At 41.6% G+C, this 21,290-nt stretch overlaps 1 protein-coding gene and 1 long non-coding RNA gene across 3 annotated transcripts in view; one reads left to right on the forward strand and one right to left on the reverse strand.

Moving 5' to 3' along the window:
- LOC111247476 (uncharacterized) overlaps window positions 1–21,290 on the forward strand; it is a 102,238-nt gene that overhangs the window by 15,303 nt on the left and 65,645 nt on the right. The window lies entirely within an intron of this gene.
- On the reverse strand, window positions 2,903–5,046 carry LOC111247477 (uncharacterized). 2 transcript variants are annotated; one of them, XR_002672142.2, is made up of 4 exons: window positions 4,874–5,046; window positions 4,405–4,526; window positions 3,668–3,763; window positions 2,903–3,135 (listed from the first exon to the last, which is right to left on the reverse strand). It is a non-coding gene; the product is annotated as an uncharacterized LOC111247477 (long non-coding RNA). The 2 variants fall into 2 exon arrangements; XR_002672143.2 differs by lacking the exon at window positions 3,668–3,763.

A 21,290-nucleotide genomic window follows, 5' to 3' on the forward strand; every position in this document is an offset into this window, starting at 1 on the left:
AGGATAGGGTCTCGTCGGTTCGGGTGCATTGACACAATCATTTGTGGCTATTCTTCATCGTAAGTCACGATTTGGTGCCAGAATGCATTGCTGGTGTGACGCAAGAACAAAAAAGCAAGCGTTTCTACGCCTCATTTGACCACTTTTTTTTTTACCTCAGTGATGTTATCGAAATCAACAAGCATAATATTATTATGTGTGAGTGGTTAACACCCGTGCACTTCTGTGATGGACCAACTCCCACCTAAACTGTCAACTCTTCGCTATTGAACTGTACAAAGGCTCTTCGCTTTGGAGTTCGAACCTCCTAGCTTGAAATTTTTTTCGAAACAGCACTTACGGCGTTTCAGCGAATACAGGGTTTATACGGTAAGCCATCTTTGCCGTTGTGGTCCTATTCGTCAACCGCCCGAATTTTTCATGACTTACTACAAGCCACTCACCATAAAACCGGGCGATGATTTCCGAGCGGCCTTGGATTTCAGAGAATATAATTGCACTCGGATCGGAAAAAATCGTTTCACTATTATGAAATAGCGCCATCTTTTAATATGAGATGAGGGAATGCTTGTCACATTGCATATTAAACGACCAAATGTATATATATATCATAGAGTATGAGGGAAGACGTCTGAAGGCTGAGGCTTTATACTTGTTTTATTAGATGATGCAAAGTATGTTCCCTAAACGAAATTTTGCGCTGTCTAGCGAGCTACCTAAACACCTAAAAAGAATGACCTACGTAACTGAAGCGTGAGGTACTGACGAGGAAGGAGTATCCATAGAAGCGACGTCGGAAGAGAAATAAAGGGCTGGTAATAGTAGGAATGATGGGATATAAATGCTAAGATAGGCGGCTACCGTGACTGCCCATTTTCCGGGGTTATATTAATAAGTGCGTTGCGGAGGCGTATTAAGGCCTAAGGTAAGACTAGTCTGGAGTCATTCATCAGGAGGCACCGACACTAGCTGGAATCTTCCTTTTACTCTCCATTAGCAGCCTCTAGCTCAAGCTCCTCTACTATCACGTCCTGCACCCCTCACGCAGGGCTTTACAAACACGAACTTAGTTACCTTTTTGTTGGTAAGGCGTTCTGAGAGTGTCTCCACTAGGACTAATAAATATATACATATATATAGCTGCAGCTGCGACTTCAGACGCGGTTAGGGTAAGCTTTAGCCGCGTCGGACCCTATATAAGTGACTGAACAAGGAGGCTTGGAGAACGGCTACCTGCCTGTTCACACTCAGAGCAGCTGTTAGTACCGGTAGCGGCGTCAAGTGGCGGAGGGCAACTTGTCGGACACATATACTGTAAGAAGTCGCCAGATCCGAACCGTAAAAGCTACAGGAAGGAAAGGGGCCGGGAATGTATTGCCGCGATGGACGAAAGTGCGACGGCTGCCAAGACTGGGGACTTGGAGGACTGTGGTTACTGTGTAAAGGTCCTGGCCACTAGACAGTACGCTGTCAATCTCTGACTAACAGCCTAGTTCTCTACGATATCTGTATTACGTTACTTGGTCTTCTTCTTCGACTTCACGGGTTCATACGCCATACAATCGTATCTTATTCTAAAGTGCGAAACGTGCACAAGCTTCTTAGGAGAAAAGCGACGTAGCCACCAAGTACATAGATGAACATATTGTAGCTATATCCAGTTATGCATTTTCCATTAAGCGGGAGTTAGATAGAGGCAGTTACTTTTAAATAGACACGATTTTCTTGTATCGAAAAGACGTACTGAAGGTCTGTTTGTAAGGTCCACCACAACATTTTGTAATAAGCTCTAGTTATTGCCAAAGCTGATATACACGCGCAGGAATCTGGCAGCTGTATCAAGCGTTCTTCCAGCCGTCACGAGCTGGTTGTCATATGTTCAAGTTAAATTTTCAAATTATTGTCCACTATCGTCTGAATGATTAGGTCTCCATATGAGGAGCACCGTAGGTATCGATATGACAAGCTGGCAATACAGTAACCGCGAACCTAAATTCGAACGTCACGAGTCGGGCATTTTAGTTCGCTGCAGTTCTACTAGGACGAGCGCAATGCAGAAACACTAACCGATTTACGTTAGCTTTACTTGCATCGCCATTTTAACACCAGAGGAGCGAAACACAGTGTATCGAGGGATTACAACTCGGGATAAACCGTCGTAATGAAATGTCGTAAAGCTCGTGTTTAACCGTTTGGAAGCGTTCTTTTTTCAAAATGTCTAGTTTTCTTGGTGAAACGAAGGCCATGCAGCTTCTTATTGTCCTGCTGGGCTATGTAAGCCCAGTTAAATGTGGTTCCTCTTCTACTGTACAACTTGTCGAATATTAACGTTTCTCTTTGTCTACATTTCTCCACTCAGTAGAGACTGTCAAGGTCGGATACTAACAGAGCGATATCTGAGCTGGCGCATCCTAGCGATACTGCAGATCAAATTATAGGGCACTACTTTCATAATCTATACTAATTCTATACGTATCGTGTTTTCGGATTTCTGTTGCAAGATAACCCGTTTCGTATATCTCTCTCATCCCGTCCTCGATCCGCTCCTGTGCTTTCGTTCCAAAATTTTGACTTCACTACTTCTGATCGGTATCCTTAATATGGCGCTCTAGATGCCATCCAGTAGTATGTGATCGCTCAGGGAACCCCTACTCTGACTAAGATGAAAGCTGTCCTTACGCTGCTCTAGTTCCTCCTAGCAGTAAAATTATCTGTTAACTTATGAAAGCAGTTGTCTGACTTTTAAAACTATCCTGGCTTTTATGTTTGTCTAAGATTGACGTTTCATTCACACTGACCTTCTGTGCACCTCACTTCTAAGTAGCTCATTAAAATACTATTGATTTAATGATTGATATCTCATTATAATTAATATTTACTCTTTTTTTTTTATTTACTGGCTTTTTATAAGTGTTGTTGTCGACTTGTTATCAATCATTTGTGGCAGCAACTTGCAAATTGCAGCAACATGGCGTGTTGGCATCTTGTATTTGATTCAAACGCACCGTCTTAATTCATTATCTCGATCTCTGATAGCCAATTTTCTTCATTTCAAGCTTCCTACAGGCGTTTATGAAGTGCTTAAAATAAACGAGACGTTCTTTATCATCTTCGGTGAGGTTTGGAACTATTTACCTGGTAAACAACGAATTAATAACATTTCTATTTGAATTATAGGGGCAGATTTCTTAGTTTGTTGAACTACCAGATTTCGCTTGGATTGAGCACCGTGACCCATAGTGCACGAGTTTTCGATTCATAAAGACCGTGCCGCGATCTGAGTGAATCGAAATAAACATTTGCGTAATCATAAATAAGCTGCTACATTTCCACTCATTAGCGCATTGTCCTTCACAGGAAGGAAATGTCGGTATGGAAAAGAACGCTAGGTGTGTGTGTGAGATTGCTCCAGGGAGGTGTCAGACTATGAAGCTCAAATACAGTGAAGCAAACATGGATGGTGTTTTTGTCTGTGCCGAAGCATTTTTCACCCGATTCAAGGTTCGGAGTTATTTTCCAGCTGACTCAAGTTGAAAAGTTGTTTTCAAGGACGGCGGGAATGACGGAAGGAAAACAGTAACAATCTATGCGTTGGCATAGCTTATTCATTTCGTCGATTTAATAGCGTTTTAGAGTCGCGGAAAAGGATTTTTATGAAGCATCTTACATCGTTCCGGTGGGCTTAGCTTGAGTCGGCATTGTATTGGCCAGCTGCTGCGCCGCTGGCGAGAGACAGGAAACCGAGCTATCACTGCTGGCGTGCCTGGCAAGTCAATGGAACACCAAAAAGGGACCTTATTGTTGGAAATAGAGACAGAGACTGTACCATATGTCTGGCCAACCAACATACGGATGTCTTGAAGCCTGAAATGCCCAATTGGCACAATGTCTGGCCCCAAATAAAGGAAATCGGTTCCGAAAACTGGCAGTTATTCCTATCAGTATCGCCGTATTCCTTATTCTTCTCACTGGTGTTGTTTGGTTCTTTCTCATTTCATTGTAGAAACTATTATATGATCATAGAAGATGGCATGGGTTCTGTCCATACATAGCTAATCTCGTTCGCCAGCGTTGCACCCAGATTTAATGGCGTTGTAAGAAGTAACATGGAAAGCCTACGCGCAACACCCCTTGTGCTACTATGGCAGCCGACCGTAGATAGAGATCTATAACTCATATATTTTTGTGTAATTATTAAGGACGAAAGGGAGCAAACGCTAAAGGGGCGCTTTGGTGTTTTTTTCAGAAAGCCACGATTTTACATGATCTGGCTATTAAAAGTAACGTATTACGTCTCAGTACTTTTAATACCCATTGGCGTCATTCAGCCTTCGCATTAAAGAATTTTAAGCTGCCCAACAGAAAATAGCGTCTGATTTAAAAAATCTACTCCGATGACGTTACCCGATAAAGCTGTCTTCTTCCGACATTGCTCGCTTAGTACAAGGAAACGACAGATCAGGCTTCTGGCTCTGAGGACGAAGAAGACGTGTCGGCATGACTGAGTGATCTGCGAATGATGCAGGCTAAAAATAGAAAACGAGCTAATTAACCTGTTTAATTAAATTAGCGAATCTTTTAGAGATAAATACTCGTTACAAACGCCCATGATATCCATAGGCCTGGGAAAGTCGTTTAGTACTTGAGTGAGTGGTATTGGAGTGTAGCCAAATTTCCGTCCTTTGATGATTATTTTGATATATATGTGCATAATAGTATGTTGCCGCAGTGGCGCGCTAGATAGTACCTGACCCTCTCCCCACTAAATACAGTGAGTGTTTTGCATGAAATGTCTCTTGTCCTAAAAGCGTGACACGTCGTGTATCTGTTCTTACATGTAATACTATCTTCAGATGTTAACATTTACACGTACCGAAACTGTTAGTAATTATCCTTCGTGGAAAAGCGCCGTTCGAGCCTCAGAAGAGGGACAACACCTAGAAAGCCTCTTTTTCTTCTTCTGTTCATCTTATAAGACCTCTTATTCTCTCTCTCTCTCTCTCTCTCTCTCTCTCTCTCTCTCTCTCTCTCCTTGCCCTCGTCTCTTGTTTAGCTTTTTTCCAAAAAAAAAAACGCTCCTGCCGCCGATCCTCAGGGCACCTGTCTTCGTCCGACTGCCTTCGGTAACTCGCTGCGGCCGTACGAATCACTGCTGTTGTTGTTGTTAAACATATGTTCAACGAGGGCTCGCTATTTTCTATGCTTCTGGTGTCTGTCGGAGCGGTCAGCAACTGGCATCTTCGACCAGCTGCGCCGGTAGCAAGAACACAAACTTATTTCTTAAGTTACCAAGTTGTTAGCCGGGAACGACGGGTCAGAACGTAATGAATAAACAAACCACAATAACATGTTAATTTTGTTCTGACTCAGGCTGATTATCGTTAACCTACGATGTTTGAGCCTACGAGCTCGACCACCATTTTGGCTTAAATAATATTTATGTCAAATGCCTGTATCATCATGATTATCATTGTTTCATTGAAATATAATGGATATGGTAGAACTAAGAGGGAAGCATATGAAGCAGGCAAGCTTAAACAACGATAAATTATTATGGAGATTTGTATTACCACAACCGAACTTTTGCGAATCACCACACAAATAGAAACAGTAGGTACTTTTGTAGCAATTTGAAAATGTACAAATACTGAGCGCGCTAGCATGTGCTACAAGTGTTTCACATGGTCTAAGCGAAACCTGCCCCCCAAATTCCTTTGTAAAGCTGCATTTAGCGTTCCTGTGTTATTTTTTCCTTGTGACTAAGGGGGGCGGGGGGACCAATGTATCTACAATGATCTATTTTGCTATTTACGCACTTTACACCACCGGGGCCCTACAGAAAATGAAGAAGCTCGTTTATATTCGAAATATATTATAATACTTTAGCTACATTTAACGCGTCAGACTGCTAGAAACTTTGTTCGTTCACCGATAAGTATTCACGTCTTCCCTTTCTACATGAAATAATAAATGGACGCTTGGAAAAATAAGGGTAATTAGCTTTCCTTTTGCCTCGGAATACGCTCTGTTCGTTTTAACGCATTTGGCAAATTATTTCAATTCATGTAGGGAGGAACTGGGCTGCTTTTTTATAGGTGAGTCCTCCAGGAAAACTCTTTCAAGATCAGCGAGATTACCTAAAGCAGCCAAAACTTCTTTAGCCAGCTGGTATTAAACCTTGTTCCGGCAAGATCTGTGCATCGTAGTGTTCACCACTTATTTACCACCGATGCTTGCCTGCGACTTCCGAGTTACCCTGGCGCACGTCCTGCTGGCTGTGTTAAATGAGGACAGCAGTCGTTGACTTCCGCTAGAACCAAGGAGAGGGGCGTTTTCACTTTACTTTACTTCCAGTAAAGCGGTGACGTAGTAATAATAGGGGCGATTTGCTTCCAAAATGGCATTTGTTGTTCCTGTGGTCCATTCGTCTTTGTTTCGCCAAGGGTAAAGAACTGTGTCTTGACTGTTTTCAAAGAGCTCAACGTCGCATTAGCAGCGTCGGCAAGGAAACCCCCATGCGCCAAAGAGTTCAAAGTAGGCCGATGGGTTGAACAAGCAAAGTTTTTCAGCGATCATTTAAAATCAGTTTTTTTTTGCAGGTCTCGCTGGGAGCTTCTGACAAAAGTACGAGTTTTCGCATCTTCATATAACATTATAGTGGGAAAATATTCTATATTCCCTAAGTTTACAACAAATGATGATTCCTAAATTTTCTACGCTGCAAAATATGCCGACCCTCTTGCCGTCTTACGTTATATGCAGAGCGTTTCAAAGCCCGAACTCAATCCTAATTGTGATGTCCCTCAACGGATCGTTGGTATATCATTTTACGTCCGAAGGTAGAAGCTGCTGAAAAACTAACGTAATAACTATCACATTGGGAAATAAGCGATTAGACAACGATTATTTCGAATCAGGTTAACCAAAAAAAAAAAAACAGGTACACTTGAGTTTTTCGGGAAGCGGAAGCTTTGCGAAGGTACTGAATGCTATATGCGTAGATACACAAAACCATAAAAGTATTCACTAGTGTTATGAAAGAAAGCATGAAAATGCAACGCGGCAAGTATTATTGATTGCTACCGTGAACAAGGGCAAAACTGGCTTACATCCATAGGATAATGTCACATTAGTAGTTTTAGCGGAATGTAGAGGAAGGCCAATTTGTAGATTACTACTTTATAGATTATGACATATGCCACTTAATAGAACTTCATGAAAATAGCTGAAGGATAAAAGCAAGATACATTTCCAGAAAAACCTGAAAGGGTTTAGGACGAAAAGTCATTTGAAGTGCAGCCGCTAAAACTGTCAGCCTGCAAACGGAACCGATAGGTCCGTTCAAAGTAGGTCGACGTATAGACAAAAAAACACTCCGTTGACATACCTTCAAGCCGTCATGTACTGATCATTTACTCTCACAAGATAGGCATTAAGAACGTAAGTAAACGTTTGATATGATATTCACTGCTTTAATAAGACGGTTATTTAAGGTGGAGACAGAATTATCAGGTAATCATCTACTGTAAATAGGGTAACTACTCATTGACCGGAACGGCATAAAAACAGCTAAGTCTTTAGTGGTCTCGTAGAAAGTACCAAAAAGTAACATGTCGATCCTCCGCTAAATTGTTTGCAAATATCCCGCTCAGACTCTGATGCATGCACTCATTTATCGGGTGAGAGCAGCTTTCGTAATATGCACCTCAGTACAGCCATTAGTATAAGATTCGGATAATGCCGCGTCCGACCCAATTGTTTTGAGTGACAACGTCAGGGATATCTTGTCAACAGCACCCACAAAACAGCAAGCTAAACTGAGCGCTCTGAATGTCTGTTTCTATCTGTCTGCTATAGACTGAACAAGTATGTTTGTTATGTGCTGCAATATACGATAGATCCGATAATGAAATCTACCAAAACACTGCCTGTCCGCGAAATAGTCCGACAGTTCATGGTGTCATGGCCGAGTTGAGTATATAATACGAGCTGAACCTTAGTTCTACCTTGAACGAGGACTCGTTCCGTTGTAGGACACACATGGTCAGCTTACATAATATCTACAGAAAAAAATGTTTACATAGGAACCTTTGAGATCAATAGTTTAAGGCTATTAGTTGTTTAAAGTAAGCATTGACCTTTAACTTATCGTTACAAGTAATGTTTGCAATAGCGCGCCTATGAATAAGGACGAGTGCCGCAAACCCTAGTACCATCTGCATATAGTGGGCAGCAGATATCCATCTAGGGCCTTCATCGTCAGGTGATGTAAGCAAGAGTCAACAGTTTTCTGACGTTTTTATCTAGTCGGCTGAATACTGGTGCCCTTTATACGTTGGACACGAGGGAATAGTCTACGCCTGGAGTATCTCGCAGAGCAAATTAGTACGTAACGGTTTTAAAAAGCTGAAGACATTCAAACGGATAGATCTGTAAATGCGACCTTGATGTCGCCATTTTTATAAGCTGATCCCGTAGCTCGTATCGAGCTTGCATCGTAATCGGACAATATACTTTAGTAGTCTGCAAGCAGTACTATTGGCGGTGAGGGCGGACAATGTCTCCCTCAACGTCTAAATACAGGACGCGCGATGATTGATTCTCTATTACATGATAGACTTTATTTTCCGTGCAGACAAGCACAGACAACTTTTGTGCTATAACATATATATATATATACGTAGTTTCACACAAAAGTATATATATATATATGAGGCGGCGCATTTATATTGGCAATTTTTCTTACACTGTGTTTTTAAAACTGTATATAAGCAAAAGCTATATTAAAGAAAAAAAAACTTTTCCATTAGCTAAAGGTGTCATTTTCAAAATAACTTCCATTAACCGTGACTACAGCTTCCATTCAAGCTTCAAGTTAAATATTTCTTCTTTAGTCTTCAAAACATCAAACTTTTTAATAGCAGCGCGCGCGTCAAACCATTTTGGTACGTGTAAACCCTCTTATGTGTTGTTCGAATACGCTAGATAGGAAATTTCTGCTGGAATAAAATTTTCGGTTAAAAGTCCTAAAACGAAAGTCCTAACAATCAACTCTTGAGACGATGAAAAATTTCAAAAGACGCAAAAGATTTCGAAAGGACAAATCGTTCGAGTTCACCTGGAAGAGCTGACTGATATGCTCTTCGGCTATTAATTTCAATGTCAAGAACCTGGTTGTATCAAAAATAGCTTCTAGAGCTATTTGGGTGAAGTTTTTAGATCTAAAATCTATTGACGATGGTCCGATCTGTTCAATGGAGACCTTCGTGTGGCGCTACGGACGCTCTGTGAAAACTAGCATAAACATGGACTGTCAGTATCGGGCAAATATAAAGATTTTAATACTGTTTGTCCATTATCATTAATTTTTATCCGAATTGTGAAAGTGATACACTGTTTCTTGCTGTAAATTTTCGCAAAAACTGCATTTTGGTTAGTGTTTAAAGGGCATGTCTATTACGCAAAAATAGTCCGCCAAGGCTTTCTTCAGTATAAATGCACACTGCATATATATAAGGACGCCCATCTAAATTCCGACGTTTCTTTACGAGTTATCTCTAAGACTGTATCTAAGCAAACACATATACTTCGACGACGTTCCCTACATAAATGCGTCATTCTTGCCGTCATGTGCTGTGCAAGTATTATCTACGGTAACTATAGCTTCAAGTCGGAACCTAAAATCTTTTACGTTTTCGTTTGCACATGCGCAAACGTCTCGTACGAGTGAACGTAGCCATGTTGAAACTCGTTGGACCCTCCTCCTATAAATGATGATATAGCGGATCCAAATCTAAGCTATATGACGGCCATATGTGCTCATTTCAGAATATGCTAATATCCTCAAGCAATGAGCCCTGCAGTAAGTAGATAATTTAAGCCGGCACACCATCTTACTATAAAAAGTAGAGCCTTCTTTAAGGCACTAGCCATCCACAGCCGCACAACAGTTTGTAGAGCGTGCAAGTAAACGTTTTTTGGTGCCGTTCTATAAAAAGTATGTTGAAATGGCATCATCGTCACTGGACATTACACTAAGGACATAAGCAGTGAAAATTGTTTTCAATACCATCCTCTCGATCGTGAGTAGCCTACCAACCATTTTTGTGGATGGTTTTTGTTTCGAGTATAACAATTTGCGCATCCGAGAAGAACTGGAAACCTATGCCTAACGGTACTGAGGAGGAAAGACACCGGTCAAACTTTTCAGTTGTATTGGTCTCAGAAAGCATCTGCATAACATGTACCTGAGGTCTTCGCAAATATCAGTGATACAGTAACCCAACTCATCTTCGCCATCGCTCTCATACAGACACAACCATCGTCAAAAATGCTCTTTTGGGGACTATGGGTCACCTCTGAAGCATAATCTTTTGTGCGTCGTGTATTTTTCATCAAGGTTGATTGGAACTTGTTTCTGCTCCTTCTGCTACCGAATACTTATCTGCAATGCCGCACAGGTATATATATATATATATATATATATATATAACTACCAAAGTGAGACTTGAAATAGGTAAACTATTCCACGACGAAACTGGGAATGCGGAAGCTACAGGTCAGGTTGCCAGATCCGGACCATAAAGACCTCAACGAGGGAAGACGACGCAGACGTAAAACGGCGACCAACCGACGAGCGCCACAGAATCATTGAAAAACCGTGGCGACGATCCGCAGCCGTTAGGAAAGTGGTCGATCGGGAGGCATCGCACCAGGAACGCTAAAACTCTAGCATGCCCGATTGCAAACGAACACAACATGATTGACGACGGCCCAGTGTTATGGTAAAGAATATAAACAGTAAAGAGCTAAGAGTGCGGAATCGACTGGTATACAAAAGCCCCAGCCGCCACCTATGTTAGCAGTTTTTAACCAACGACATAATTTGACTGCTAAAAGTCAATTTGTCCGATACAAATCAGCCCCTAACGTGGACAAGTTGGGCTGATTTAATATAGCTTCGCCCTGGACAGAACTGGCCATACGTGGGGCATAATCCGACACATGCTCACCTCAGGACATTGATGCTAATCACTACCTAGTGCTACGGCGAACGAGACGCGACAATTGTAGGGCTTGCTTTGTAGGGCTATTGTAGCGCACAGGCAACTGTGCTTACTGGACATTCGATTATATAAGTCATCTCACAAAAGTTAAAGCATATAACGCGCAAGCAGCAGACGAGGTGCGAGTTCCAAATAGATCTAATGTGACAGCAGAACTATAGGGGAGTATAAGGGTGGATTACGTGTCTCCGTGATAGCTTAGCGGGTAACGTATTTACCTGCTAATCTTAAGGGCATGTTCTGGACACGCGGTTCATTTAGCGCTGAGAGCCAGCCGTCTGATGGAATGTCTGTCGGCGATACTAAACGTAAGATCCGAAACGTAGAGGTGTGTATTATGTAAGGTTTTCGAGTAGAGCTGGAAGTTAATTTCACATATACAAGTCGACTAAGGTTTGTTCGTTTTGCTATGAGTCATTTCAACGTCGAGGTTAATTTACTTCAAACAGCGCAATATATGGTAAGCGTTAACGGATTGCATGGAAAAATGATCGAGGTTGCCGGAGCATCACAATAGGCAAACGGCATTGTTCCAGTAGAATGATTAATGTCTGCCGGACCAAAGTAATAGGACATGATGTTTCAACCAAAGTAGTGCCACGAGACCCGCGACAGAACGAGTGTAACCTGTATCAAATATTAGTAAGCTGATAGTATAACTGCAGTAGGATAAGTGTGTCATTTTAGGGATAGGTGGTTTATGCAACTAAAGCTTCGATGTAGAAAATCAGATATTTAAGTATTGTCTTACAACCTACCGTCGTCCCGCGAATCTAGCCGCAGGTCCTAGCTAACTTGGCCATAGGTTGAACGTTCCTTGATTTAAAAATTAGTCGAACGCTATTTTGGGATAAATCGTTGCTATTTCAGGTTGCGGTGATGCGCAAACAAAATATGTAAATATACGTGAATCAACATTTTAGGGGTGTTTATTGTAGTTATGAGCGTATGAGCGCGAACGCAGGAAAACTGTTAAACAGGAATGTTAGTTCCCCGTATTATCTGATATAATATTGCTCTAGCTACTAAAGAGAAACTGACTTCAGATAGAACACTTACTTTTAAATAAAATGACTATTAATACTCTTCGATAGTGTAGCGTGATGCTGCCAAATAGACACTACTGAAATTTCTGTATTTATTACTGCTTCTTCTATTATAATGTCTTAAACTTTACTAACAATTTACTAAGCTTAACTTAATTAAAATTATACCAACAATGGCCTAAGATATTGGCCACAATGTTAATTATTGATAAATCGAACTATGTTATCTAGCTAAGGATGATCGCGTTTGGGCTAGCGGTTCCGCGAACTACCTAACAACGGCTCAGTCAAAATGTTCAATCCGCTGACCGTTCCCCAGTGGTGGTTCCGAAGTAGATCATCATGGTGCGTAGAAGTCAGAATCATGTCCTTTCAGGAAGGAAGAGACTCGGATGGACGTTTAGCCGCAGGTATAGCGAAATTCATATGCAACGAGTGTCGTCCGTTAGCTTGACAATGTCTATCAATTGAGGAATATCCATAGAATAGAAATTCGTTACTATTTGTTTGGCGTCATAGTGTCAAGGTTTTTCCATATTCGAGTATTAAATGCGGGTAGTTTGGCCGGTGTTGATGCGCTTAGGGCCTATAAAGGCTAATATATAGACAGGCTTCGTTATACAGCGTATTACAATCAGTTATGTGAGCTATTTTTGGCCACTGTTCTCCACAAATATAACGTTCAATGAGCTAAATTAGAATCGTTACCGTTCGTGGCAATCGGAGGGCAACCACTGCTAACAAACGCCTCCAAGTAGCTGCTAGTGTCCAATAAAAATTATCAAGTGTTTTGGTGCTCGGTGTATTCGAAATGGACAAAGTCTGTCATAAGGTCATGCTATCGAACATAGTTAAATAAACGCCCATAGTCGTTACTTTTCGACAGGGTGAAAAATAGATATCGCCATGATTGAAGGATATGGGATCTCGCACATATCATTGGATTCAAGTAAAACGTTTTCGCATACATTAGCGGCCGGCCATTCGCAGATCATTTCTAAACATATCTATTTCAAGGATTGATTAAGAGCTCTTATGTTCGAGACAGAACTGATAATCGAAGCTTATCACTATTGTCTCAGACGCAAAGATTTCTTTAAGCCGCCATTATTATGATAATAACGATGGTAATATGGCAGAGACCAGCTAGAGCATGACCACACTGTAGGGCGTGAAGGACAGCTTATCAGTGGTGCTGAATAGGTTCTTCAGTGATTCCAAGGGTCCATAAGGTCGTCCCGCAGCTATCGCGTAACCATCGAATAAATTTTAATAGATTATTTATGACGTGTTAAATATATCCGCTTGACTGATTACCATTGGATAATAAGACGTCACACTAGAGCAACTCAAAACGGTCTAATGAATAGCCTACCTTTTGTTTATCTGCAGAATTCACATGCAGGATCATTCAGAATCGCACAATCCGCTGCGGAACTTTATTGTAAACCTATCTGAACCGCAAAAAATAAGTAATTTGAAATAATGTCAAGCAGTTGCGTATAGGCTCGTGTACACGCGAGACCTGTGTGTTCTTCTATATATATATAAAGCAGTACGCTGTGCAGTTGTCTGTCACAACCAAAATTTTTTACAAGCTCTGTATTGTTAGATATTTTTGAAGTCGGTAATTGAGTTTGCATACACATGAGCGTACATTTACGTACAGAGGCAGCCCTTTTTGACGAACAAACAACTTGCGGCCGTATTAATATCGGTGGATGTAGCTAGAATAAACCTGCAAACCTTTCTATAACTAGACCGGACTCCGCTAAGGCAATGTATTGCCGCTGATGTAAGAAACAAACATGCCCAGATCCAGCTGTGCTTACCAATCTAGTCGAGTCGGTAGTGCTCGTCAGCTACTTTCTGGTGCCTGTTACAACGCAACTCTTCAAACTGAAGTGCAGCTACGTTAAGAGCTCGATAGGTTATAGGTTGGCATAGGCTGCAGTACTAAAGCTCTGGTGCACCTCGCATTCTAAAAATGCTAGCCTTTGACGTATTTCATAATAGAGTCTACGAAATCAATCCCTGGATGTGCGAACACTACAAACAGTTTTTTCGAGGACTACAATTGTGCTCTTCTACAGTTCTATAAGGAGCTTTGTTTTTAAATTCTCTGTGTAATTGCAAACGGGCTAGCCCGTTAATAACGGGTAGATAACGGAGAGATATTTGCGTAAGTAATATTGGACGGAACATGTGAAGCCTAAAGTTCACTTGAAATGTCTCACATAATTAAACGAAGAACGCATTACATAGGTTGCACATAGGGTAACAAATGATGGCAATTGCTGAACAAATATCTCAACGTATAGTCCTGCTTTTAGGATCTATCACTAAACATTGAGTTAATATTTCTAAGCGGAACCACGCTGAAGTCACCAAAACCGCCTCCAATAGCTTATCTAGAAACTAATACATGTCTACTTCCTGGCAGCTTTGAAGACACACACATCTAAACACATTGACGCTTCATTTGAGCTTCGAACGCATCTAAGAAAGAGAAAAATTGAAGTAAAAGCAAATGAAGCAAAAATGGCATGTTCAACCTGCTCCTTTCTCCTGCCCAAGAAAATCTACCTTATCGGTCGAAGTCATTATCATTATTACTTTTGCACTTGTGCATTGTACTATCTTATAAGTCGGAATCACAGCTACTCTGAAAACACTACCAATGAAAGTCTATTGGTTAACCCCGAGCAAACAGGCTGTCTTTCTTCCATCGTCTGATTGTTTCAATCGTCGAAAACCACCTGTCCATCCGTGAACGATACCTTGGCTGAATTTTATATACCGAGTCAATAAAAGCATCATTTGCTCCAGTCTCAAAAAAAAGCCAGCAATTAATTCGAAGCAAACAGCACGTATCGTTAATGCCGCACGAATTGTTCTAGGATACGGGCATATACGTACGAGTTGTCTTGTGCTGGAAGCCAGCTAGTTAGTCAGCGGTCTGTCTGTCTGTCGGTCGGTCTGATAGAGTGCCTAGCACCGATACCGGATGAAAAACTCAGTATAAAGGATCGTGATTTACTACATGTTTTTGTCGATCGAACTTAAGCCAGGAACGAAGCGAAACAGCTTTATTCATGCGAAGAAAGCAAATTAATATAAAAGACACAGATTTAGAGTTCATTGCCGGCCTACGGAAATCGAGGCCCACCAGCTGAAGACGTCCCTGGCGCAAATACTAACACAACGAACAAGTAACCAAATATAATATTTTATCTATTAGCCATTTATTAAATACTTTTACAACAATTTGACGACATACGAATACTCGCTAAATGTCTTACAGATTTCGTTTTAGTTAAGTTAGATTATTTTTTTGCCCTTACAGAAATCTATTACAGACTATTATTTGCATATGGTCGTACGAGCACAAAGGGGCATGTCATATGTATAAATAAGTGCTTTTCATGAGCCGGAAAAAGCCGAAACTTTATAATGGGATCATTCGCATGTCGATAAACTCCTTCCTTCACGTCTGCTTGTAGCTATGACTGCGGCTAATTACTCTTTTTATTTACATATCTAAATTCAATACGTAACGTGCAACCTCAAATGAGCCTATAGAAACTACGATTTATAATAATTTCGAGGGATTTAACGTTTTCGTTTAAATATAGTACCCCTCGTATACCGACGATTTTATCATCCGAACCCCAGGCAGATCGCACGCAGCAACCTCTATCTCAAGCACTATTAAAAAATGGTATACTCTTGCCTGTAGTGGTTATCGAGTATATATATATATAAAACAATTTCCAGAGTCTATTTTAGGAGCATCAATCAAGGCCTTCGAAACTGTCTAGTATACTGCCCGCTACTGCTTACAGTGACCAATACAGAAAACGCGGGACTAGTTTAAGCAGCATGGTAAGTTGGTTCAATCGTCTGAGGCATTAAACAGTACCCCCGCCCTAGCTCTCTCTCCAAAATGTGCTTTAATATTGCATTTGTATTGCACATTTTTTTCTATATGGGCTTAGGGTAAATCGAAGAGTACAGAACAGAAAAAGCAGGACGTAAACGGGAAAACTTATTGCTAACGCTACTCTGGCTTGAAGCTGTCAGGTGCGAAGATTGCGGGGCAGTTAAATGGCGCCTCCTACGACGGCGCTCACAAATGTAGCAAATACGAAGGCTACTAGTTATTCCACTTCCTATAGCACCCCTGCCTTCCTCTCCCCCTGACCACCCCAAAAAGCAAACCTGTTCCAACTATTCGTTCTTTTCACTCTTTCACACACTCCCCGTCCCTCGCCATTCAGCCACCCCATCTTTCTCGCACTTCCTAGCCCGGACGAAAAAGAGGGCTGGCAATGGGCCTTGCCTTGTCGGGCAATGATTGATAGACGAAGCCCATCGAAAAAGTGGTATTGGACTTCTGCACGCTCGACTTATTTGAACCGCACTGTGGGAACAGCGGCACTCGTAGATATGCTTTGAAGTAGCATAAGGTTGCGCGCTTGCTTCCCAGTCCTGTAATTGGCAATGGCACCACGGGGAGACGTCGGAAAATAGTATAAAGGACACAGCACAATATTTGACACCAACGAAATAGGGACAGCAGCTGTTTCACCGAATGCTGCGAGCCCGGCACGGCACAATACTGATTCCGACAGGACCGGAGAGGATGATAGCATAGCGCGACTAAAATAGCAGGGTCGGTAGCTACCAAAACACTATGGCCCAGCCCTCATGTCATCATTGCGCCACATTTACTAGGTAAGTGTCTAGGGATGCCAGCCTGCAACAAGCGACTTAGTTTGTAGATAGCTGTTGGCTTTTGCCTCCTATAGACAGGCAACCGCGCTAAACAAACGCGGAGAAAAAAAAGCCTGGTCTCTCGAGATGAAAAGGCCTGAAACCAAGCGTGCCCGTGTTAGTTTCAAGAACTGCTAGCTTATATGGCCCTTGGGTCCTGGGTCTAACCTGAGATGAAAGTTACGTTGGGGACGGGGGAAGAAAATAGCCTCTTGTCTTCTAAAAAAAGCCGAAAACGCCGCGACAGGCTTCATCATAGGAAACTATGGGTGAGGGGTAGGGGGGGGGGGGGTCTTCTTTCACGCTTCAGAGAACAAGAGCAATCACTTTTCGTTCTTTTGTGTTCGTTGGACTAGTTCGTAGTAGATGCGAAGTTGTGTTACGGAATCGCCGCTTCCGAAAATAGAATTTCGAGTGGAACCTCACCACCAACGAACCAATTGCCGCTACTGTAGCTAAGTTTAGGCATTGGAAAGTTATCTGAACCATTCGTCGTATCCACTCAGGTATTAGCTATCAGTTTTATTGGTAAACCTGCTCTGAGAAATCAGTTGTTGTATACAGCTAAAGTGTACTCGTTTCAGTATACCTGAGACAACTATAGATTTCAGATTGACCTACAATGGACGTGCTTCGACGCAATTGCAGTTGAGCGTTAATATTTTGCTTCAGCGAACCTCTTCCATAAGGTGTCATAAGGATGATAAAAGTATTTTCCTTTGTCCCCTTCGAACGAAAAATAAAAATAGGGGTAAAATTCCAGGAAAGGTATTGTACCAATTTGCACTTTCGCTTACGTACTGAAGGTTCATTATGCACTTCGTGATGTAACGTTTATGTTTCCAACATCCTTATCACGCTCGCGACTTAATCTTTTCAGCCTAATTTACATTTCTTCCTATAGGTAACATGTCAGGGATGGAAGCAAGATGAAGCCACGTACATCTGTCGTGCCAAACCTTGATTAAATAAGTAAACAAGGTTAAGAACGTCCTGACAAGGTCGTATTCTTGGCCAAATGGTTGAAAAAGCAAACATCAATCATACTCAGGAAATAAGACCACTTTTATCTCGCAGTCTACTTTTAATAGTAAGAATATCGCAGGGCGCAGCATCTAGATTCGGATTTTTTTATGAGCTATTGCTGGCACCGTACTTGAACAGAAATAGATATTTTGACGATTTTTTTTTATATAACCCCCTATTCGCAGCGATTGCATCCCCAATTCAGGTCCGCTCACAGACTCGTTTCAAATGTTTCCCGCGCAATTTTGTAAACGTACAAGTCGATAGCATGAGTGAAAGAGTCAACGTTGTCAAATCTAGACTTGTTGGAGCTCCATAATGCTCCAAACGTAGTAACTCGACAGGTTTAAATGTGAGCTGTTCGGCGGCCATATGGGCCCGGGCCAAAACACACTTGCATTCCCCAAGTAGCCAGTTCTACATCAATCTGCAGTGCAGCATCTTGTTAAAAGACTCATAGTGCTTCTTCAGGTAGTTCAGCTATTTACGGTTGCAAAAAAATTCCTAGAACATACAAACAAACTTTTTGGTGGTGCGTTTGCTCGTCTGAAAGGAACATAATGGCTTGACATCTCCTTCACTGGTAATGACACCTAGAATGTGAACCCTGGCCAAAAATCTGCTTTTACTTAGAGTAAACGTGTCCTCTGAATAGTGAGAAAGCAGGTTTATTTTTGTATTGATAATGATTATTATCAAATCAGAGAAGAACTGAAGATGATTTGCTGTTTCCCTCTTGAGGGATTTGAGAAGCGGACGACATTAATCAAATGTCTTGCCTTTGTTACCCAGAAAGAGCACCTATATGGCTTTTATTACATGTGACGTGTACCCGAAGCCTTTGTAAATACTCCGTAGCATGGTAAGCGCGTTCGCCTCGAAGTTTTTCGCTGATACCCTAGTTAAAATAAAAAGATCATCAGAAATACACTTTTTGGACGGTATCGATTAACTCTCAAGTCGGCACTGTTTCGTCTTTGTCATCAATGAATTTGCCTCTTCTGTATACGGTGCATACGCATGTACGATGTCGTAGGCGGTTAATTTGAATTAGTTAATGAAATTTATAATTTTGTTGGGGGGGGGGGGTTCGCCCGAACGACGTACTGTTATTTAATTCGTCGTACTAGCAGAGAGAACTAACTGGTTTTGCTCTGCTAGCGAAAACAACGGATGAGCCTGGGAGTAATGTGTTGTGATGTATATTGTAAGACTGCAACAAGTTCGCAAAGTACTTAAACATGTATTTGAGATTGCCTTATTATTACTTATCACAAGTTTGATGCTAAAGCTGCAAGGTTAGATCAGCCTTATATGGATAAACTTCTCTTTACATATTTGGCTAAATAGTTAGCTGATATGCCTAGAGTTTAGACTACTAGGTTAGTATTATTAAGTATATAACGAAGAAACCGTTGATAGGGTCGACACTTAAAACACCAGTTGGAGGCTTTAGGGGAGAGCGCTTAAGCAAGCCGTTACTCTTTGTCCGCCCATTAGGATAACCGATGGGTGACGATTGGCTCATATTATTGTACGGCTTAAACACGCTATTATAAATTTTTCCGTACCAACCGTATCCCGTCCAAAGGATGGAATTTTTAGCCTTAGGACAAGAACGGGACAATAGCGATGCCAGAATGCAGGATTTGGCCTGCTTTTTATTAAGCTTATACAATACTTGTATTATGAATAATCAGAGTCTTTTCTGCAGTTACTTTTAAGCTATAAATGTCGGTATTACGTTAAAGAGACTTCGTTACTCGCAGTAAGGTGCAAACCCAAGCTGAAGAATGGACATTTTTTTAAAGGGTAGCTTCTATATTAGTTATTCTGATACGGTCTGCAGGACATTTTTAAATATTTTACTAAGTCTCTAGCTATGACACTCGTAACTACCGGTAATATTTAGATCTCACTCAAGGTATACGACTGTTATATTTCAGTTAAGATAGACTGATCGCTAATATTAAGGAGTTCCTACTATTGTGAACACCAGAAATTGCGAAAATGATAACAAATTTATTAACATTTAACACGGTAGGCAAAAATAGATACATAAAAGGTTGTCGCGCGTTTTGTCAGGTACAATCGTTAAGTTGTGTGACCGGACTCTTTGGGCATTAGAATTCAACGGATCTATCTTTTATAGGTACCGTCATTTTGCATCAGTTCAGCCAGTCGTTACTTCGAAACAATAGAGATCGCTTTCCTGCTAGTAACATTTGAGATACGCGTGCGAGGATTCAAGAATTCTGCCAGGCATCAGGTTCTAACGCAGAGTCCCCGTGATAGCTTAATCGGTCGCATATGTTCCTACTAATCTTAGGGAAACTCTGTGGACTAGATTCGGACCTTGGCTTAGACGCGCTTTGTTTCATGCTGGAAGCCAGCCGTCCGATGGAATACCTAACGACGTAAAGCCTGAAGCATAGAGGCTCCAACGAAGAATAAGGACGCATGGTGAAGCAAGGCCTAACGAAACGAGTGTACATTCGATGCGCAATGGACCAAGTTATACCGTTTGGAAAATATACAGGCAAGAACGCCTCATCATTAACTGCCTTACTAACCAAATCAGGCGTGATATATAGCCGTTAAGGATAGAAGAAACGACAAGCAGTGCAACTTTGACAAAGGAAAAATAATTCCACCGGTGTGACCGAGCTTCAAACACGCTTTCAAATACCACCAAAGTGTTCTGGTTTTAACGACCTTTGCTTGTTGCTATTATAGCTTATTATTATTATTATTATTATATATATAGGTGTTGGTCGGCCAGTCAGAGGAAAAAAACTAGATTACACACCGCCCACCTGTAGATGTTCTTTTAGAACTAAACAATATGGAGCACGGACGTTCGGATTGAGACAAGGTATGAATCAAATGATGTATTTATCTCAGTACTAATCTTCAATTTGTCTCTCAACCTGCCCTACCCTGTTATCTTCCTTTTTTTTTTCTCCCTCATTCCTTAGCAATTGGATAGCGTAAAACAGAGAGCCATTGAGTTATCGGCATTAGAACTGCCTCGCTTCCGCGAACCACTGAAAAGCGAGCTGTCATCCGCCGCTGAGCGAGAGACATATAGCGAGAACATGTTGCTCTCCAGTAAGTGTCAGTATGGAAGATGGGGCTAGATTGCAGAGGAACTGGTGGCGATCGACCGGCTGCGATTTTTGACCGAAGCAAACCCCGGCCACAAGCAAATCGAAATGCGGTGGGAATGGCGATAGGAAAGGCCGCTCCTCCACCCCCCCCCCCCTCTTTGCCGCTAGCTGGCTCCCTCGGTTGCCGGCGTCCTGCCTCCTTCTCTGGTTGTCTATTAGAAAATCTGACGGTGAAAATAGCAGCAGCGAGAACGCACGCCGCTTCC

This window comes from Varroa destructor, unplaced genomic scaffold (assembly GCF_002443255.2).
Source record: "Varroa destructor unplaced genomic scaffold, Vdes_3.0 BEIS01000003.1, whole genome shotgun sequence".
Taxonomy (NCBI): Eukaryota; Metazoa; Arthropoda; class Arachnida; order Mesostigmata; family Varroidae; genus Varroa; species Varroa destructor.